Raw genomic sequence first — 22927 nt, forward strand, 5'->3', positions numbered from 1 at the left:
GTAAAAACCGTGGGAAAAACTATCCTCGAGGCTAAAAGAAGAAACACTGGAGCTAGGGGCGGAGACTACGAGGTGCTCACTGCGCATGTGCGCCCGCTAGGTCAAATTCTCGGTTCCAGCTGGGCGGGGGGGCCGGGTGGGGGTGGGAGTAGGGGGTCGCAAGGGCCTCATTTTTTCTTACTGCCCCCTTCCGGTTCGGGGAGGTGGCGGGACCTTGGCAGCGCCCGGAGCCGGCGTGGCGCTCATCGAGGGACGCCCGGCCCAAGTGGTAAGTTGAAAAATGGCGGAGGGGGGGAAGAAGGAGGGGCTTTGCAGGGCAGGAGGCTGACCTCCCGGCCGGGGGTGGGAAGGACACAGCCGCGGCCCAGTGGCGCAGCCCGGGCCGGTAGACTGACGGACCGCGCCCGTTGTCTCTTTGAGGCCCTGACGTGGACACACTTCGGGTTTCACGACTCCGGGTTTCTCCAGGGGATGGGCCGGCCGGTGGAGGCGCGTGAGGGAGACGAAGGGACTTCCGTTTCCTTCACCTAGGCTGGGGCCAAGCCGCAGAGCGGAGTTGGCATTTCCAGATTGGGGCTCGGGCCGCGCCTCCTCCGGGACCCTCCCCTTGGACCGAGCCGATCGCCGCGGGGCAGTTCGGGCCGGCTGTCCTGGCGCGGTGGGTACAGCTTGTGTAGGCTTTCCCCTCCCCCGCTTTCCCTCCTTCCCCTCTCCTCCTTCCCCTCTCTTCTTTTCCCCTCCACTCCTCTCGGGCCGGCGCTGGTGGGGAGGGCGGGAAGGCCGTGCCCGCCCGGCAGGGGTGGCCCGGCCCCGGCTGCTTGCCCGGGTTCCTCGGACTGCCGACGGCAGGCGTCGGTGGGTGGGTGGGTGACTTCAGGTCCGCGGGATTGCCGTCCTAAACCCTGTGACACCTAAGGTAAATTGAGGCAAAGAACTTTTTAAAAAAATATGATCAAAGGGATTTCCTCCCCGTGTGATAACCTGTGGCTTGTGTGGAGCAGGGTGGAGTGTGTCTGGAGAGGGCATATGAAACTGAAAGAATAAGGGCCAAAGAGCTTCCGGAAGAGGAAATTAGCTAGTGATTCTTTCCAATCTGCTTTCCCAGTCACCTCTCCGGCATGTTCTGTAAAACAAAATGTAATTTGACTTTGTTTCATTATTTTAACTCCATAACACTTAAATTGTTTTCTTTTCGGGGAGGGGATTGTTTATTCTCAAACTAAGCAGTAGCCCTCTCCACCTCCGAAAAAGGAACAACGTCAATCCAACCTTTGTTAAAAAACTCCAGCCTATCAGATTTTAATAATCTAGTAGTTTGCTTTCAAATATAATTATGTCGCTAGTTCTGTCACAACTATACTTTGATAGTTTAATGACTCACAGAAATTTGTAAGACTGGAGGTTGCAGTAATGTTTCTTTCTTATTCTTTTTTTCCCCATAATATTTATTACAGTCAATGAACAGTGTTACAGACGGCCATCTTAGAATTATAACATTTTAGAGTTGGAAGGGATCTTAGTCAAACCCTGTCCTTTTACAAAACCAGAAACCACGGCTTAGGAAGATTTCATAGCTTGCTTAAGGCTATCCAACTAGTTAGATTAGAACCCATGTTATCTGGCCTCTTGCCCACCACTCTTTCTGCGCAATTGCTCCATATCGCCTCCAAGCATGAAAATTAAATGTATTCAATTCAACACACATTTCTGAAGAGTATAATACTTTGTACCAGTGACTGTGGTACCACTTTCTGTGTATTTCAATGTATTTAACATGCTTATTGAGTACTTGAGATTCCCCCCACCCCCACATTCAAGAAGTGGCAACAGTTTAAATTTATACACACACCTTCACATGTACGTGTGTATACTTGCATTTGCCCAGATAGTTTCTTGAAGGATACACAATAAAAATGTTAATAGTAGTTACTTATGGAGGAGAAGAGAGGTAGAAGACTTTTTACTTTGCACTTCACATGACCTAATGTACGGTTTGAATTTGTTATAAATTCGTATTGATTTCATAATTGAAAAGTTTTAAAGTTCACACCTTCCCACACAAATATGTATATCAACATAAGCAAGTATATACCAATGGTATGTACACATATTTATGTACATATATGTATTTATACATATCAGTGGTTTGTACTGTAAAATCCAGTATGATTCAGGTCAACTCAGCTGACAAAGCAGACCTCATTATTGGATACTCATGTTTCATTTTCTTGTATTGCTCTTTCCTAATGTAAGATAGTAAAAATAATGTTACTAGTCGTCATATATTTTTAGAACTTGTCCTAAGCTTCTTGATTATCAAATAATGTAGCAAACTTTTAACACATTTAAAATATCAAATTTGGGTACTTGCTTCAGTGGTAGCACATATACTAAAATTGGAACAATTCAAAGAAGATTAGCATGGTTTTTTTTTTTTAATTAATTAAATAGGTTTTTTTTTTTGAGACGGAGTCTTACTCTGTCATCCAGGCTGGAGTGCAGTGGCATGATCTTGGCTCACTGCAGCCTCCACCTCCTGGGTTCAAGCTACTCAGCCTCCCGAGTAGCTAGGACTACAGGCACGTGCCACCACGCCTGGCTAATTTTTGTATTTTTAGTAGACACTGGGTTTCCCCATGTTGGCCAGGCTGATCTCGAACTCCTGACCTCAGATGATGCACCCGCCTCGGCCTCCCAAAGTGCTGGGATTACAGGTGTGAGTCACCTCGCCCGGCCAGTCCATTTTTTTTTTTTTTTTTTTGAGACAGTTTCGCTTTTGTTGCCCAGGCTGGAGTGCAGTGGTGCCATCTCAGCTCACTGCAACCTCCGCCTCCCGGGTTCAAGTGATTCTTCTGCCTCAGCCTCCCAAGTAGCTGGGATTACAGGTGCCCACCACCACACCTGGCTAATTCGGTCCGTTTTTTTAATAAACAACAACAAAAATTTGACACCTGATGCTGTGGTTCATGCCTGTAATCCTAGCACTTTGGGAGGCCAAGGCGCCCGGGCGGATCACCTGAGGTCAGGAGTTGGAGTCCAGACTGACCAACATGGTGAAACCCCGCCTCTACTAAAAAAACTAGCCTGGTGTGGTGGCGTGCGCCTGTAGTCCCAGCTACACGGGAGGCTGAAGCAGGAGAACTGCTTGAACCCAGGAGGTAGAGGCTGCAGTGAGCGGAGATAGCACCACTGTACTCCAGCCTGGGAGACAAGAGCGCACCTTTGTCTCGAAGAAAAAACAAAAATTGACACAAGGAAAATATCTGCAGCCTGGGCAACATGGCACAGCCCTCTCTCTAATAAAAATACAAAAATTAGCCGGGCATGCTGGCTTGTGCCTGTAGTCCCAGCTACTTTGGGGAGCTGAGGCAGGAGGATCACCTGAGCCTTGGGAGGTGGAGGCTGCAGTGAGCCATGATTGGGCCACTGTACTCCAGCCTGGGCGAAAGAGTGAGACCCTGTCTCAAACAAAACAAACAAAAATCTGAATTGTAGACTCTTTGTAGATAAGAATATATTTTTTAAAAAAGTTAAGACTAGGGCCAAGTGCAGTGGCTTTCACCTGTAATCCCAGCACTTTGGGAGGCTGAGGTGGGTGGATCACCTGAGGTCAGGAGTTCAAGACCAGCCTGGCTAACATGGTGAAACCCCATCTCTACTAAAAATACAAAAATTAGCTGGGTGTGGCGGTGCACCCCTGTAGTCCCAGCTACTTGGGAGGCTGAGGCAGGAGAACCACTTGAGCCCATGAGGCGGAGGTTGCCGTGAGCTGAGAACACAACATTCACCTCCAGCCTGGGCCACAGAGTGAGACTCCACCTCAAAAACAAAAAGTTAAGACTAAAACAGTTTATAGTGACTAGGAGTTCAGCTGTCTAGTTTTGTTTTTGTTTTTGTTTTTGTTTTTTGTTTTTGTTTTGAGATGGAGTTTCACTCTTGTTGCCCAGGCTGGAGTGCAATGGTCCGATCTCAGCTCACCTCAACCTTTGCCTCCCAGGTTCAAGCAGTTCTCCTGCCTCAGCCTCCCGAGTAGCTGGGATTACAGGCATGTGCCACCACGCCCAGCTAATTTTGTGTTTTCAGTAGAGACGGGGTTTTTCCATGTTGGTCAGGCTGGTCTCAAACTCCTGACCTCAGGTGAAAAAGTGCTGGGATTACAGGCGTGAGTCACTGCGCCGGGCCCAGCTGTCTAGTTTTTAGAAATAGATTAAGGCTCAAAAAAATATATTGCCCACTGTAATATATCTGATTATTAGCAAAGCTTGGACTAGAGTCTAGGTTCTATCTAGTGGCCCTTGTACTATACCTGTAATTTTATTGCTTTCTAGTGCATTGGATGATTCCAACTAGGCTGACAAAGTAGTAATATCTAAAGGTTAGCCAGGACCATTTCAATAGGTAAGAATTATTTTTTTCTTTGGTTTTTATTTTATTTTGTCTTCCTTTTTTTTTTCATTTTCAGGAAATGAGCAGTTTCTCAAAATTATTATAATTAATGGACCAGCTAATTTGTATAGTGCTTAAAATATTTTAGTAACATAAATTTTAATAAATTTACTAATTTAGTAAATAAATGTTCTCCTTTTATTTCATTGTAAACATTAATTTCTTTAGTAAATCCTGTATTTATATTGTAAATGTTTAGAGATACCAAATGTAAAATAATGATATTTCACTGTTTTTGTTTGGGCTAATATTTAAGTCTGGTGCGTAGTATTAGCAGAGAGCAAAACGTACAGTTTATGAAATAAACATTCATTGAGCACTTAATGTGTTCCAGGCATTGTAGTATGTGGTAGGATTCCAAGGATAAATATGGCAAAACAAATGCCTTTCTTCTGGTTTTTTTTTTTTTTTTTTTTGAGACGACGGGGTCTGGCTCTGTCGCCCAGGCTGGAGTGCGGTAGCGCGATCTTGGCTCACTGCAGGCACTGCCTCCCGGCTTCACGCCATTCTCCTGCCTTAGCCTCTCAAGTAGCTGGGACTACAGGCGCCCGCCACCACACCCGGCTAATTTTATGTGTGTGTGTGTGTGTGTGTGTGTGTGTGTGTGTGTGTATTTTAGTAAAGACAGGGTTTCACCATGTTAGCCAGGATGGTCTCCTTCTCTTTTTCTTTTTTTTTTTTTTTTTTTTGAGACGGAGTCTTGCTCTGTCACCCAGGTTGGAGTGCAGTGGCGCGATCTCGGCTCACTGCAAGCTCTGCCTCCCGGGTTCACGCCATTCTCCTGCCTCAGCCTCTCCGAGTAGCTAGGACTACAGGCGCCCGCCACCATGCCCGGCTAATTTTTTTGTATTTTTAGTAGAGACGGAGTTTCACCATGGTCTCGATCTCCTGACCTCGTGATCTGCCCGCCTCGGCCTCCCAAAGTGCTGGGATTACAAGCGTGAGCCACCGCGCCCGGCCGGTCTCCTTCTCTTGACCTCGTGATCCGCCTGCCTTGGCCTCCTAAAGTGCTGGGATTGCAGGCACAAGCCACCACGCCAGGCCACCTTTCTTCTTTTTTTTTTTTTTTTTTTTTTGCTTTTTTTTGTTTGTCTTTTTATTTTGCTTTTGTGTGTTTGTTTGTTTTCCCATTATTCTTTTGAGGCTGGGAGATTATCATGAGCTGTCAGTTCTCAAGCTTTATCTCTGTGAGGTAATCTGGTAATAGTATTATAAAACGTAACCTGTTAGCACTATTAAAGGACATTGTGTGAGTAGATGTGAGGAGACAAACAGTAGTGATAAGATACAAAATACTTTAGAATTTAACAAGTGCTGATTCTGTATCTTCGAGGTCATGTGCTACAGTGTTTGGAAAGAGCCCTAGGTTGGGTACCACAATACCTAGGTTATTGACTTTGTTTCCAATTAGCCGTGGGATTGTGCATGTCAGTGACCCCATCTTTCTTTACATGTTCACATTTTTGATATGTTATTTTAGGTGTTGAATTCAAAACATAAAAAGGGTATTTTAAGGCCGGGTGTGGTGGCTCACGCCTGTAATCCCAGCACTTTGGGAGGCCAAAGCAGGCAGATCACGAAGTCAGGAGATCGAGACCATCCTGGCACCCGTCTCTGCTAAAAAAAAAAAAAAAAAAAAAAAAAAAAACACAACAAATTAGCCGGGCATGGTGGCGGGCGCCTGTAGTCCCAGCTACTTGGGAGGCTGAGGCAGGAGAATGGTGTGAACCCGGGAGGCGGAGCTTGCAGTGAGCCAAGATTGTGCCACTGCACTCCAGCCTAGGCTACAGAGCGAGACTCCGTCTCAAAAAAAAAAAAAAAAAAGGTATTTTGAATATTTTATTTTATTTATTTATTTTTGAGACATTGTCTTGCTGTGTCACCCAGGCTGGAGTTCAGTGCATGATCCCAGCTCACTGCAACCTCCACCTCCTGGGTTCAAGTGATTCTGGTGACTCGGCCTCCCAAGTAGCTGGGATTACAGGCGTGTACTACCACACCCGGCTAATTTTTTTTTTTTTGTATCTTTTTTTTCCCCCCAGAGACAGAGTCTTGCTCTGTTGCCCAGAGCTGGAGTGCAGTGACGTGATCTCTGTTCACTGCAGACTCTGCCTCCTGGGTTCTGGCAATTCTCCTGCCTCAGCCTCCCGAGTAGCTGGGATTACAGGTGCATGCCACCACAACTGGCTAATTTTTGTATTTTTAGTAGAGATGGGGTTTCACCATGTTAACCAGGTTGGCCTCGAACTCCTGACCTCGTGATCCACCCGCCTCAGCCTCCCAAAGTGCTGGGATGACAGGTGTGAGCCACCACACCCAGCCCTTTTTGTATTTTAAGTAGAGACAGGGTTTCACCATGTTGCCCAGGCTGGTCTTGAACTGACTTCATGTGATCTGCCCGCCTTGGCCTCCCAAAGTGCCGGGATTACAGGCGTGAGCCACTGCACCGGCCTTTGAGTATTTTAAGTTATAAAAGAAATATGTGTTTCTATATGTTTTAATCTTTTTTCCTCCATTCAACATTCTATAGTTAACATTTCTTATGAAGTCTTTTTTTTTTTGAGATGGAGTCTCGCTCTGTCACCCAGGCTGGAGTGCAGTGGCGCGATCTCGGCTCACCGCAACCTCCGCCTCTGGGTTCACGCCATTCTCCTGCCTCAGCCTCCCGAGTAGCTGGAACTACAGGCGCCCGCCACCATGCCCGGCTAATTTTTTGTATTTTTAGTAGAGGTGGGGTTTCACCGTGTTAGCCAGGATGGTCTCAATCTCCTGACCTCGTGATCCGCCCGCCTTGGCCTCCCAAAGTGCTGGGATTACAGGCGTGAGCCACTGCACCTGGCGAAGTGTTTTTTTTTTTTTTTTTTTTTGAGACGGAGTCTCGCTCTGTCGCCCAGGCTGGGGTGCAGTGGTGCGATCTCTGCTCACTACAACCTCCGCCTCCCGGGTTCATGCCATTCTTCTGCCTCAGCCTCTCTAAGTAGCTGGGACTACAGGTGCCCGCCACCACGCCTGGCTAATGTTTTTGTATTTTTAGTAGAGACGGGGTTTCACCGTGGTCTCCATCTCCTGAGCTCGTGATCCACCCGCCTCAGCCTCCCAAAGTGCTGTGATTACAAGTGTGAGCCACCGCGCCCGGCAGTCTTTTTGTTTTTGGTTTGGTTTGGTTTTTTTAGACAGAGTCTCACTCTGTCCCCCAGGCTGGAGTGCAGTGGCACAGTCTCAGCTCACTGCATCTCCGCCTCCTGGGTTCAAGCGATTCTCCTTCCTGAGCCTCCTGAGTAGCTAGGATTATAGACGTGTGCCACCATGCCCGGCTAATTTTTGTAGTTTTAGTGGAGGCGTGGTTTTCCCATGTTGGCCAGGCTGGTCTTGAACTCCTGACCTTGTGATCCACCCGCCTTGGCCTCCCAAAGTGTTGGGATTACAGGTGTGAGCCCCCGTACCCGGCCTTTTTTTTTTTTTTTTTTTCTTTTTTTTGAGACAGAGTTTTGCTCATGTTGCCTAGGCTGGAGCGCATTGGTGCGATCTCAGCTCATTGCAACCTCTGCCTCCTGGGTTCAAGTGATTCTCCTGCCTCAGCCTACCAAGTAGCTGAGATTACAGGTGCCTGCCATCACGCCCAGCTAATTTTTGCATTTTTAGTAGAGATGGGGTTTCACCATGTTGGCCAGGCTGGTCTCAAACTCCTGACCTCAGGTCATCCACCTGCCTCGGCCTCCCAGAGTCCTGGGATTACAGACGTGAGCCACTGCGCCCGGCCTGAAGTCTTTCAAAATACATTTTTTATTTGTCCAGTGTATTATTTTATAGTGCACTTTCTTCATCTGTAAAGTAACAGGGCCAGGCGTGGTGACTCATACCTGTAAGCCCAACACTTTGGGAGGCTGAGGTGGGAGGATTGTTTGAGACCAGCCTGGGCAACATCATGAGACCCTGTCTCTACCAATAATAAAAAAATGAGCTGGATGTGATGGCACGCGCCTGTGAAGATCGCTTGAGCCCGGGAGGTCAAGGCGGCAGTGAGCCATGAGGGCACCACTGCATTCTAGCCTGAGTGACAGAGTGAGGCCCTGTCTCAAAACAAACAAACAAGCAGACAAACAAACAAAAAAACCCCAGGGAGGTTGGGCTTAAGGGCTAGTTGATTCCAACAATTCAAAACCCATTATAATAGTTTTTAAGCTTGATTATCTGAGATTCTGTCAAGGAAAAAAATTCCATGTAACAATCCCAGGCCAGGCATGGTGGCTCATGCCTTTAATCCCAGCACTTTGAGAGGCCAAGTCAGGGAGATCCCTTGAGCCCAGGAGTTCAAGACCAGCCTGGGCAACCTGGTAAAACGCTATCTCTACTAAAAATAGAAAAATTAACTGGGCATGGTTGTGCGTGCGCCTGTAATCCCAGCTACTCTGGAGGCTGAGGTGGGAGGATCACTTGAGCTCAGGAGGTGGAGATTGCAGTGAGCCAAGATCAGGGCACCCCATTCCAGCTTGGGGGACAGCAAGATTCTATCTCAAAAAACAAAAACAGGAATTTGAGGCCAAATTTATGGATTATATATTTTATCTGCTCTGTATATGGTTAATAATAGGTTATCCTTTATATGATAAAAACATACTTATGTCCGTTTTGCAGGACTTGGCATGGGCTTTTATTGTTTTAAGTTATGATACATTTGTAGCTCTGCTGTTTGATACATTTTGGGATTTGATTTTGGTATGATTTGGTACGCAGTCTTTGTTATGGATACATGTGATTCACCTTGTTACGATATAGTTTTATGTATTTTCAAGGATATGGATCATAGTGAAAAGTCACGTTTACCTGTACAGACTGAGAATAGCTTGATCTCAGATGGTCAGATGTTGAACTAAGTGGATTAAAGCTGATTTCTTAAACTGGACAAGGCTGCTGCTGTTGTGTATTCCCTGGTACTTATAAATACTTATATTATGGTTTGAAATTTTATTCTTATTTCTGTAATCATTTTATTCACCTTAAATACAGAAATACAGACATCTGGCTGGGCGCAGTGGCTCACACCTGAAATGCCAGCACTTTGGGTGGCCGAGGCGGGTGGATCACTTGAGGTCAGGAGTTCAAGACCAGTCTGACCAACAGGGCGAAACCCCATCTCTACTAAAAAAATACCAAAAAAAAAAAAAAAAGCTGGGTCACGCCTCTGCAATCCCAGCTACTTAGGAGGCTGAGGCAGGAGAATCACTTGAGCCTGGGAGGTGGAGGTTGCAGTGAGCTGAGATCATGGCACTGTACTCCAGCCTGGACAACAGAGTGAGACTCCATCTCAAAAATAAAGAAAAAAAAAAAACACAGACATCTCAGCATATATTACCATGTGACTTAACCTTTCTATGGTTCCAGCTAATTTTTTAGGCCTTGAAAGGGAAGGAAGCCTAACATTTTCTGCTACCTCATTGGACTGTCCCTTCTGCCAGTAATCCTTGTAGTAATTTCCTTAGACCTATATTGGTCATAATCACTGGGTGCATGACCTTTGATGAGTAACAGAACCACTGTTTCCTCATATTTCAGATGAGGCCTATGATATGATATGTAGGTTAAATTAGATACCATATATGAAAACATTCTAAATTGTAAAGCACATTACATAGGTTAGTTACTATCAAAGGTAACATCGTAAAAGAAGAGAAGATGAGCTATAGAATCACACAAGCCCATGCTTAAATTTTGACCTTACATTAAACCAAATAAGATTGATTTTTTTTTTTTTTAATTGAGACGGAGTCTCACTCTGTCGCCTAGGCTGGAGTGCAGTGGCGTGATCTCAGCTCACTGCAACCTCTGCTGCCCAGGTTCAAGCAATTCTCGTGCCTCAACCTCCTGAGTAGCTGGGAGTACAGGCACGTGCCACTGCGCCCAGCTAATTTTTTGTATTTTTAGTAGAGGTGGGGTTTCATCATGTCACCCAGGATGGTCTCGATCTTCTGACATCGTGATCTGCCCGCCTCGGCCTCCCAAAGTGCTGGGATTACAGGCGTGAGCCACCGCGCCCGGCCGTCCTTTTATTTTCAACTCAAGTTAACAATAAGTTGGCCGGGTGCGGTGGCTCACGCCTGTAATCCCAGCACTTTGGGAGGCTGAGGCGGGCAGATCACCTGAAGTCGGAAGTTTTGAGAACGGTCTGGCCAACATGGCGAAACCCCATCTCTACTAAAAATACAAAAATTAGCCAGGCGTGGTGGGGCACCCCTGTAGTCTTGCTACTCAAGAGGCTAAGGCAGGAGAATCACTTGAATTTGGGAGATGGAGGTTGCAGTGAGCCGAGATCACGCCACTGCACTCTAGCCTGGGTGACAGAGCAAGACTCCATCACAAAAAAAGAAACCCAATAAGTAGCAATCAGGTATCACCTGTGTTTCTCAGCCCTTCCCTTCTGCTGCTGGTTTACTGCCACTCAAGCAGTGGACCAAAAGGCATTTGTTTCTGGCCATCCACCATGGACATGACCTGATGACTGCTTTTATCTCTGGGACTTGACCTATATCCCTCTCTCTCTCTTTTTTGGATAGCTTTTCATTCTGTCTCCCAGGGTACAGTGCATTGGCACAATCATAGCTCACTGCAGACTCTGCTTCCCAGGCTCAGGCAGTCCTTCCACCTCAGCTTCCTGAGTAGCTGGGACTACAGGCATGTGCGGACTACAGGCATGTGCAACCATGCCCGGCTAATTTTTAATTTTTTTTTTGAGACGGAATTTTGCTGTTGTTGCCCAGGCTGCAGTGCAATGGCGCAATCTCAGCTGACCGCAACCTTGGCCTCCCGGGTTCAAGTGATTCTCTTGCCTCAGCCTTCCTGAGTAGCTGGGATTGCAGGCATGCGCCAGCACGCCCGGCTAATTTTGTATTTTTAGTAGAGACAGGGTTTCTTCATGTTGGTCAGGCTGGTCTCGAACTCCCGACCTCAGATGATCCTCCTGCCTCGGCCTCCCAGAGTGCTGGGATTACAGGCGTGAGCCACCACACCTGGCCCAATTTTTATTTTATTTTTTTTTGTAGAGACGGGGTCTCACCATGTTGCCCAGGCTGGCCTCGAACACCTGGGCTCAAGCAATCCTCCTGCTTTGACCTCCCAAAGTGCTGGGAATACAGGCGTGAACCACCATGTCTGGCCCTCTCTCTCTCTCTCTCTCTCTTTTGAAACCTGATGATTGCCAGGCACGGTGGCTCACGCCTGTAATCCCAGCACTTTGGGAGGCCAAGGCGAGCAGATCACTTGAGATGAGAAGTTTGAGACCAGCCTGGCCAACATGATGAAACGCTGTCTCTACTAAAAATACAAAAATCAGCCAGGCGTCGTGGCGGCACACACCTGTAATCCCAGCACTTTGGGAGTCTGAGGCAGGTGGATCACTTGAGGTGAGGAGTTTTGAGCCTAGCCTGACCAACATAGTGAAACCACATCTCTACTAAACATAGAAAAAAAAAATTAGCTGGGCCTGGTAGCACACACCTGTAATCCCAGCTACTTGGGACGCTGAGGCAGAAGAATTGCTTGAACCTGGAAGGCGGAGGTTGCAGTGAGCCCAAATCGTGCCACTGCACTCCAGCCTGGGCGACAGAGCGAGAGTCCGCCTGAAAAAACCAAACAAACAAACAAAACAAAACAAAACCCTGTGGGTTGCTCAGAGGCAGTTACCTATGTAACTAGCTGGCAGAAATTCTCAGGATAGGCAAAAAGATAAGAACCAAAGAACATATCCTTCCCTAAGTCATAAAAATTACTTTCTGTGAATGAAAAGCCAAAACTTTGCATTACCAGGCCCTGCTATTGATAGTTTACTTGGCCAATGTATTCACAGAGGGAGGAAGCATTGTCACATGGCAAATAACCAGACTACACCCATAGTCTGGTTGGCAGGATTGTACAAGGGTGCCTGACTAATCAAGAGTCTACCTGTTTATTTCTTTACATTAGAATCTAATATATTTGCTATGTAGAATTTAGAAAGTTAAGAAAAGCACAAAGAAAATAATTTAATCTCACTGCTCAGAGATAACCACAGCAGAATTTTGATATGTAATTTAGCCTGTCTTTATATATCTGTATTTTTTATAATTTGGGTTATACAATACAACATTATTTTGTAACCAGCTTTTTCCGCTTAATACAACATCTTGGTGCTCGCTTTGGCAGTACATATACTAAAATTGGAATGATACAGAGAAGGTTAACGTGGCCCCTGTATAATATATGTATATTTTAAAAATACATCCTGAACATGAATTTTTAATGGTTGCCCGGTGGCCCATATTACCATAGTATTGTCCTCTTTTGTTAGATACTGAATTGTTTTCAGTAAATAGCACTTTATGGAACATCCTTATATATACATTCATAATGAAATGATGGGTTTTTTTTTTTTTTGAGATGGAGTCTCCCTCTGTTGCCCAGGCTTGAATGCAGTGGCGCAATCTCGGCTCACTGCAACCTCCACCTCCCGAGTTCAAACAATTCTCCTGCCTCAGTCTCCTGAGTAGCTGGGACTACAAGTGTGTGCCACCACCCCAGCTAATTCTTGTATTTTTTTTTTTTTTTTTTTTTTTTTTTTGTGGAGCCTAGGTTTTGCCATGTTGGCCAGGCTGGTCTCGAATTCCTGACCTCAAGTGATCCACCCACCTTAGCCCCCAAAGTGCTGGGATTACAGGCATGAGCCACTGCACCTGGCTGATCAGGGATTTTTTTTTTTTTTTTTTTTTTTTTTTTTTTGAGACGGAGTTTCGCCCTTGTTTCCCAGGCTGGAGTACAATGGCACAATCTCAGCTCACTGCAACCTCTGCCTCCCAGGTTCAGGCGATTCTCCTGCCTCAGCGTCCCGAGTAGCTGGGATTACAGGCATGCACCACCATGCCTGGCTAATTTTTTGTATTTTTAGTAGAGACGGGGTTTCACCATGGCCAGGCTGGTCTTGAACTCCTGACCTCAGGTGATCCGCCTGCCTTGGCCTCCCAGAATACTGGGATTACAGACGTGAGCCACCGCGCCTGGCCTGATCAGGGATTGATTGATTTATTTATTTATTTATTTATTTTTCTTTTTATTTTTTTTTGAGAATATGTTTAGAACTAGAATGGGTGGTTCAAGAGATAATCATCTATTTAAGACTTTTAGAACATATATTGCCAGATTACCTTCCAGAAAAGATGTACCAGTTTTTAGTTCTAACAGGCAGATGCCTCTTGCTTCATACTCTCCGGCCACTGCGTTTTCGTTGTTGGTAGTAATGTTGACCTTTGCCAAATAGGATAAAAATGTTATCTTTTAAAGTGTTTATTTCTTTGATTATTAATGAGGTTTAACATTATTGCATATGATGTTTGTTGACCATTAATATTTCCCACTTGTAAATTTGCCTGTTTTCTATCAACATATTAATCTTTTTCTTACAGATTTTTTTTTTTTTTTTTTTTTTGAGACGGAGTCTCGATCTGTCGCCCAGGCTGGAGTACAGTGGCACCATCTCGGTTCACTGCAACCTCTGCCTCCCAGGTTCAAGCGATTCCCCTGCCTCAGCCTCCCGAGTAGCTGGGATTACAGGCATGTGCCACCACGCCCGACTAATTTTTGTATTTTTAGTAGAGACGGTGTTTCACCATGTTGGCCAGGCTGGTCTTGAATTCCTGAACTCAAGCGATCCACCCACCTCGGCCTCCCAAAGTGTTGGGATTACAGGTGTGAGCCACTGCACCCAGCCTTCTCATAGATTTATAAGTATATTCATACTACTTTTTTTGTTTTTTAAGACAGTGTCTTGACCTGTTGTATAGGCTGAAGTGCAGTGACGCAGTCACAGCTCACTGTAACCTGGAATTCCTTGGCCTGCGTTGCCCAGTCTGGTCTTAAATTCCTGGGCTCAAGTGATTCTCCCGCCTTAACCTCCCAAAGTGTTGGGATTACAGGGGTGAGCCACCGCATATGGCCTCATGCTGCTTTTTTTTTTTTTTTTCCAACTACTTTAGTCAAATGCTTCTTAAGACTATTACTAGTCAAAAACAAGATAGATTAAATGGAGGTAGTGACAGGACACTGCCCTGTTTGAGGCCATCTATTATTGGTGCAAAAAGCAAACATTACATAAGTAGGTTTAGATGGAAGGTCATTCACTCCAGCATTGTTCATAATAGTAAAAAACTAGTCAAACACAGTGGTTCATGCCTATAATCACAACACTTTGGGAGGCCAAGTCAGGAGTATCGCTTGAGTCCAGGAATTCCAGACCAGCCTGAAGAGCATAGAGAAACCACATCTCTAAGAAAACTTTTTAAAATTAGCGGGGCATGGTGGCATGTGGCTATAGTCCCAGCTACTCAGGAGGCTGAGGTGGGAGGATTGCTTCAGCCCAGGAGGTCGAGGTTACAGTGAGCTATGATCACACTACTGCACTCCAACTCAGGCAACAGAGCAAGGCCTTGTCTTAAAAAAAACAAAATTTAAATAAAAAGGAAAATAATATGAGTAAACTCTACCCATCAGTGGTAAATACCACATATTTCTATCAATGTTAGGCAGTCTTCCTAGAATAATCCCATTAAAGAAAATCCAAAATCGTTGTATGAAAAAATACACAGGTTTGTTCCATGTGTAAAAATCTTTTAATCTTGGTACATTTTTTATCAAAAACATTCACACTACTTGAATACATTAAAAGAGTACAAAAGCATTCCAGTGTACATATGGACACACAAAACAAAGGGAATGCTTTGTAGTGAAATTAGGAGTAAATACAAGAATGTTAAAGGAGAGAGTCTCATATTACCAGAGTCAGTGAAATTAACTGCCTTTTTTTTTTTTTTTTTTTTTTTTTTGAGACAGAGTTTTGTTCTGTCACCCAGGCTGGAGTACAGTGGCACGATCTGGGCTCACTGCAACCCCTGCCTTCTGGGTTCTCATATCTCAGCCTCCTGAGTAGCTGGGATTATAAGCATGCACCACCACGCCTGACTACTTTTTGTATTTTTAGTAGAGATGGGTTTTCGCCATGTTGGCCAGGCTGGTTTCGAACTCCTGACCTCAAGTGATCCGCCTGCCTCGGCCTCCCAAAGTGCTGGGATTAGAGGCATGAGCCACCACGCCTGGCCATTAACTGCTTTTTACAACACAAATTATACCTGTTTGGAATTAGTTTTTAAATATATAAGCTATAGGACGTACAAACACCAATGTGAACAACTGTCAGAGAATTTTGTAATTCAGGAGCATAGCTTCAAGTGCTTCATAACATGGAAAGCAACTCCTAAAAATAGTAATTGCCTTAATTTCTTAAAAGTTAGAAAAAGCATTCCAGAAAGTGATTTGTTAACAATTGGCAACAGAAGAACAACATTAGAAATAAGAATACTGGGAACATAAGAGCTGAGGTCCTCCAGTACCAAGAGATAGAATCAAACTTTTTCTCATTAGAATTTAAAGAATATAGCCACGCGCGGTGGCTCACGCCTGTAATGCCAACACTTTGGGAGGCCGAGGCGGGCGGATCATGAAGTCAGGAGGTCGAGACCATCCTGGCTAACATGGTGAAACCCCATCTCTAAAATACAAAAAAATTAGCCGGGCGTGGTGGCGGGCGGGCGCCTGTAGTCCCAGCTACTCGGGTGCCTGAGGCAGAAGAATGGCGTGAACCTGGGAGGCGGAGCTTGCAGTGAGCCGAGATCGCGCCACTGCACTGCAGCCTGGGAGCGAGACTCTGTCTCAAAGAAAAAAAAAAAATTTAAAGAATATAGTTAAAGGAAAAATTCACTGGGCTCTGTGAAACAGGTTAAATATGTAACCGCTTCAAACAGAAATGACTTAGTCCTCTCACCTAGTTCTGAAAATGTACTAACATCCCATTTTCCATATCAAAAGCACATAATTTCATTAGCAAACCCCTTTTTGTTTTAGACTTAAAATCACCTCTGATCCACCAAAGTTTATGCAGTTACCAAACTACTATTTTAATAACATTTTGACAGCTTTATTAAGATAAAATTTATATACCATAAGATCCATTTAAAGTATATAGTTCAGTGGCTTTTAGTATATGCAGAGTTGTGCAGCTATCACCACAATCTAATTTTAGAACATTTTCATTACTCCACAAACAACCCCAGTAACCATTTGTAGTCACTTCCTATTTCCCCCTCCCCAGCCCTAGGCAACCACTAATCTACTTTCTGTTTCTATTTATTTCAATAACATTTCAAACTTGTAATATTATTGTTCTCATGCCTATTCTAGGTCGTTGGCTCAGAGGTTTAAAAGCTCTTAAACTACCCAAATTTACAAGTCCTATGACATCCTCATTCAGAAAACATTCAAATGATGGTTTCATAATGTTACGATAGTTCCGTCTTCTAAGAGTTTTTGATCTGGAGCATATGTTTCAAATTCTGTGTTTGTACTACTGCTAAATTCACTTAATTAGAAGAAGTAAAATCATTCTGTCGAGACTCAAAAGTGAGTTTGTTCTGTTTGTGTTAACGATTCCAGGCTTTTGATGGTAGGAATGGCTTTAGCAGTCTTCTGTGGCACACCATTATCTTAAATAATAATGTCACCTTCCCCACTATCTTCATCCTTTGGCTCAAAGTTTGGTTCAATCTGCTGTGATTAGGCAAGAAGGCTATTATCAGTAGATTGGCTGGAGCTACCAGAAGTCTGACTGTTCCCAGTAACATTATTCTCCTGGTTGCTGATCTCACTGTTAGGATGAGGTCGCTGCTGTTTGCACTCATCATGTCTGTTTACTTGATTGAGATGCTTCCCTGAAACTTATATACCATCAACTTCTAAAAACTTCATCATTAACAGTTCATTGTTCTGTGTTGTGAGCCAGGCCTGGAACAAGCCAGGATATAAAAGATCCCTGGGATGCTCTCTAAGCCATGTGGTGTCTCCCTTAGGCTAGAACCATCCTGGATATAGAGTCCTAGGGGATGCTTAATTCCTGGGAGAACATCCGCATCTATGATTGAAGACACAGGTCTGAAGTCTTAGGGCATAGCAGTGACTGGATATAGCCTTTTTCTGTGGTTGACAAAACCACAGAAAGAGAGATTTTTTTTTTTTTTTTTTAGACGGAGTCACTCTGTCACCCAGGCTGGAGTGCAGTGGCACAATCTTGGCTCACTGCAAGCTCCGCCTCCCAGGTTCACGCAATTCTCCTGCCTCAGCCTCCTGAGTAGCTGGGACTACAGGCGCCTGCCACCACGCCCAGCTAATTTTTTGAATGTTTAGTAGAGACGGGGTTTCACCGTGTTAGCCAGGATGGTATCCATCTCCTGACCTCATGATCCGCCCGCCTTGACCTCCCAAAGTGCTGGGATTACAGGCGTGAGCCACCGCGCCCGGCCAGAAAGAGAGGTTTTAAGTGACAATATTATTAAAGACATTCTGGAGAAAAAGATCACCTATAATCCCGTCACCTTAACATTTTCTCGGTTTATTTAATACTACTTTGAGTCTTGTCTATAAGTATACATTTTCATGCAGTGGTAATCTGGCGTGCATTCTACCTTATATCCTTTTCCCCATTAAAATAACCTTTATTCTACCTATTTGAAAACCTTGGCTGGGCTCAGTGGTTCACGCCTGTAATCCCAGCACTTTGGGAGGCCGAGGCGGGCGGATCACGAGGTCAGGAGATCGAGACCATCCTGGCTAACACAGTGAAACCCCTTCTTTACTAAAAATACAAAAAATTAGCTGGGTGTGGTGGCACATGCCTGTAGTCCCAGCTACTTGGGAGGCTGAGGCAGGAGAATCCCTTGAACCTGGGAGGCGGAGGTTGCAGTGAGCCGAGATTGCGCCACTGCACTCCAGCCTGGGTGACAGAGCAAGACTCCGTCTCAAAAAAGAAAACCTTAAGGCTGGGCGCGGTGGCTCATGCCTGTAATCCCAGCACTTCGGGAGGCGGAGGCGGGCGGATCACCTGAGGTCAGAAGTTCAAGACCAGCCTGACCAACATAGAGGAACCCTGTCTCTACTAAAAATACAAAGTTAGCCGGGTGTGGTGGTGGGTGCCTGTAATCCCAGCCACTTAGGAGGCTGAGGTGGGAGAATCACTTGAGCCCAAGAGGCGGAGGTTGCGGTGAACCGAGTTCGTGCCATTGCACTCCAGCCTGGGCAACAAGAGTGAAACTGTCTCAAAAAAAAAAAAAAAAAGAAAGAAAACCCTAATAAAAAAAAGAAAAGCCTGGCACAGTAGTTCACACCTATAATCCCAGCAGTTTGGGAGTTCGAGGCAGGTGGATCACCTGAGATCAGCAGTTCAATTCCAGCCTGGCCAACATGTTGAAACCCTGTCTCTTCTAAAAATAAAAAAAAATAGCCAGGCGTGGTGGCGGGCGCCTGTAATCCCAGCTACTTGGGAGGCTGAGACAGGAGAATGGCTTGGACCTGGGAGGCGGAGGTTGCAGTGAGTTGAGGTCACGCCATTTCACTCCAGCCTGGGCCACAAGAGCAAAACTCTGTTTCAGAAAAAAGGCAGAAATAGAAACTTTTGCGTCGTATACAGACACCAGGGTTTTGTATGTGCCTTTGTCTCTGTATCCCCCACCTTCGCATTCCCACATTCTCACTAGATTAGCTGTCAGCCTCCTCTCCTTGGCACCTCCTGGTGGCTCTCTTTACACAGTTGACTGGACTAAATGTGTATACATACATGTATACTGTAAAACCTTACATATCACCATTGTAGAATCTCCCAAACCCTTCATTTAAACATGCACCATTGGCTTGCTCGTCCTTTTTGTCCCATTTTTTGCTTCCGTAGTGCTATTTTCCCAACTACTGTTACCCTTAAGATTCCTGACTGCCCAGCCCCTTTATACCAAAAGCTTTCTTTGACATTTTTCTCTTTCCGTGCCTTCCTGACTTTCCACTTACTGAAGATGCTTTCACAGAGAAGCCTTAAATTATCCCAGCATACTTTATTGCACCCACACCTTTTCACTTCAAAAACCTTTTTGTCACCCTTGTCCAATATTCGTACCCTATTTTCTTCTATATTCTCAATTCATCTGCTCCATATATACTTGTTTTCTGTGGTATCATTTTGCCCACCTCCGTTTCACTTAGATACTATATTTTTTTACCCTGTCTTACCCTTTTTGTTTGGTGCCTTTCTCTAAACCCAAGGTTTCTGTCTTTCATCAGTCATCCTTCCACCTTTCACTCTTAAACTCTGGTAATTCTGGTTTTCCTCCTTCTCAAAAAGCTCACACTCTGCTAATGTGTATATATTGTTCACTTGAGTGCTTCTAAATAAATATTTACTTTTCAAAAGAGTGAAATCTGAACTGTTAGCATGGAAGCAACCTCTGGGAAGATAAGATCTCCACTCGAAAGCTTCAAATTGAGATTCTCCTGCTCATGTTGAATGATGGTTTTATCTAATATTTTCTGAAATAGGGTGACTGCTTGAACTACACAAAATTGTGAAATGAGAATATCTTTGATTTTATACTTCTATTTTTTTTTTTTTTTTTTTTTTTTTTTTTTTGAGATGAAGTCTCACTCTGTCACCCAGGCTGGAGTGCAGTGGCACAGTCTCGGCTCATTGCAACCTCCGCCTCCCAGGTTCAGGTGATTCTCGTCCCTTGGCCTCCCGAATAGCTGGGATTACAGGCGTGTGCCACCACGCCCAGCTAATTTTTGTAGTTTTTGGTAGAGAAGGGGTTTCACCATGTTGGCCAGGCTGGTCTTGAACTCCTGACCTCAAGTGATCCGCCCACCTCAGCCTCCCAAAGTGTTGGGATTACAGGCGTGAGCCACTGTGCCTGGCTACTTACATCTATTTTGACTGACTTGAAATAAAATTTAACACCTCAGGGAAGGCAATTCTCATGTGTTTTGAATTATACTGAGCATTAATTCTTCAGGATAATTATAGACTTGGAAATGTTTAATCCAGTCTCCTAGTCCATGCTGAAGTTCCTTTAAGTGATAGGAGGAACTCATAATCTACAAGGCAACCCAATCCATTTGGTGCTACTATTGATTGTTATAAAGCCCATCCTTGGGTTAAAAGCTACTGTTTATAGTTGTATTTAATGACCTTAATTCTGCCGTCAAGCTATATAAAATTTGGATCTGTTTTCTACGTGATAATCTTTTAGATATCTTAAGGTAGTTAGTCTATCCTCTCTACCCTTCCCCTCACAGTTTTTCTACCCTTTGGGATAAATATCCTTCGCTATTCCGACTATTTCTCATATGATATCATTTTTATCATCCCGATTGCTCCCTAAGGACATTAAACTTTGTTAATGTCCCTTCCAAAATGTATTTGGAACTGGAAATAATATCCCTTGGTAGCTGAATTGGATCTGGATGTTGCACATCTGGACACTAATGCAGCCTGAAGTTGCTGTAAGTTTTTTAGTCGACTTGTAATGTTGGCTTATGATGAATTTGTAATTAATTAAAATCCCAAGGTTTTAATATGGATGATTGCCTTTAAGTGATTTCTTCTTAAACTAAGTCTCCATCTTCTTTTAGTTATGCAACAGATTTTTTTTTTTTTCTTTTTGAGACACTCGCTCTGTCGCCCAGGCTGGGGTACAGTGGCACGATCTCGGCTCACTGCAACCTCCACCTCCTGGGTTCAAGCAATTCTCCTGCCTCAGCCTCCCAGGTAGCTGGGATTACAGGCATCTGCCACCATGCCAGGCTAATTTTCTTTCTTTCTTTCTTTCTTTCTTTCTTTTTTTTTTTTTTAGTAGAGACGGGGTTTCTCCATTTTGGTCAGGCCGGTCTTGAACTTCTGACCTCAGGTGACCCACCCTCCTCGGCCTCCCAAAGTGCTTGGATTACAGGCGTGAGCCATTGCGCCCAGGCTTGTTTGAGATGGAGCCTCGCTCTGTCGCCCAGGATGGAGTGCAGTGGCATGATCTTGGCTCACTGCAACCTCCGCTGCCCGGGTTCAAGGGATTCTTCTGTCTCAGCCTCCCGAGTAGCTGGGATTACAGGTCCCTGCCACCACGCCTGGCTAATTTTTGTATTTTTAGTAGAGATGGGGGTTTCACCATGTTGGTCAGGCTGGTCTCAAACTCCTGACGTCAAGTTATCCGGCCGCCTTGGCCTCCCAAAGTGCTGAAATTACAGGCACGAGTCACCGTGGCCGGCCTATGCACCAGATATTTTTTAAAAACCAGATGTAAGACTTTACACTTATCCCTATTAAATTTTATCTCATTAGCCTATCAGGTAGCCTTGGTTTTTTTCTTTTCTTTTCTTTCTTTTTTTTTTTTTTTTTTTGAGACAGAGTTTCACTCTTGTTGCCCAGGCTGGAGTGCAGTGGCGCGATCTCGGCTCACTGCAACCTCCGCCTCCCGGGTTCAAGCGATTCTCCGGCCTCAGTCTCCCAAGTAGCTGGGATTACAGGCATGCTCCACCACGCCCGGCTAATTTTGTGTTTTTAGTAGAGACAGGGTTTCTCCATGTTGGTCAGGCTGGTGTCGAACTCCTCACCTCAGGTGATTTGCCCGCTTCGGCCTCCCAAAGTGCTAGGATTACAGGTGTGAGCCACCATGCCCGGCTGGTTTTTTAAAGAATAGTCAAGTGCAGAGTGAGAAGGGGGAAAAGAGTAGAACAAGGAGTTTGATCAGCTTTGGTTTCTTTGAATCTTGATTTTTGTCATCCAGTTTATTGTGCTGATTCAACAAAGGGCCTTGAAGCTAATGTTGGAATGTTTTCAGACATCTAGGAAATGATAATTCATCAGAAGTCATGGAGACTATATTCCAAAAGTTTTGCGCAGATATAACTCAGCTGTTGAGGTATATGAGTTAATACCACTATAAATTGACATGGCCAAGAAAGACTGAAGTCCATTGTCAGCTTGCTTTGTGTTGAACATTACTCCAAAAGAGATTAAATTCTAAGACATATTGTGTCAACATAAAGGCAAAAGAGCTGGCTAATTCTTCTCAAGAAATCAATTAATGGCTGGGCGCGGTGGCTCACGCCTGTAATCCCAGCATTTTGGGAGGCCGAGGCGGGCGGATCACTTGAGGTCAGGAGTTCGAGACCAGCCTGACCAACCTGGAGAAACCCCATCTCTACTAAAAAATACAAAATTAGCTGGGCATGGTGGCACATGCCTGTAATCCCAGCTACTTGGGAGGCTGAGGCAGGATAATTGCTTGAACCCGGGAGGCGGAGGTCGCAATGAACCAATATCGTGCCATTGCACTCTAGCCTGCAGCAAGAGCAAAACTCCATCCCAAAAAAAAAAAAAAAATCAATTAATGCACACATAATATAGAGACAGAGTCATTGTTACCATTCTCTTATTTTGCCTTTGACAAGTTTATATTGAACACGTTACCAGGCAATGTGGGAGATTCTGGAGAACCAGGTTTGCCTCATAACTAGGGTTACCATATGCTCTAGTTTGCCTGGGGCAACCCTGATTTATGCCTGTTGTCCCAGTGTGATTATTACTAGTGTGATTTTTCAC

The 22927-nt window shown here is 44.8% G+C and overlaps 1 protein-coding gene, 1 non-coding gene and 1 pseudogene across 8 annotated transcripts in view; 2 read left to right on the forward strand and 1 right to left on the reverse strand.

The window, feature by feature from the left end:
* Positions 1–178: 178 nt before the first annotated feature.
* Positions 179–22927, forward strand: part of XIAP (X-linked inhibitor of apoptosis) — a 75287-nt gene continuing 52538 nt past the window's right edge. For 4 of the 7 annotated variants that reach the window (XM_030806851.1, XM_030806854.1, XM_030806855.1 and 1 more), the window contains exon 1: positions 355–658. The gene's annotated coding sequence lies outside the window, so the exon portion shown is untranslated. Of the gene's footprint in view, positions 269–354; positions 659–22927 lie in introns of those variants that run through there. The other 3 variants (XM_030806858.1, XM_004092509.3, XM_030806857.1) reach the window with 2 other exon arrangements.
* On the forward strand, positions 12606–12714 carry LOC115833415. Its single transcript, XR_004028848.1, has one exon. It is a non-coding gene; the product is annotated as a U6 spliceosomal RNA (small nuclear RNA).
* LOC115833222 lies at positions 16131–17504 on the reverse strand (annotated as a pseudogene).

The sequence above is a fragment of the Nomascus leucogenys genome, chromosome X (genome assembly GCF_006542625.1).
Source record: "Nomascus leucogenys isolate Asia chromosome X, Asia_NLE_v1, whole genome shotgun sequence".
In the NCBI taxonomy this organism is placed as follows: domain Eukaryota; kingdom Metazoa; phylum Chordata; class Mammalia; order Primates; family Hylobatidae; genus Nomascus; species Nomascus leucogenys.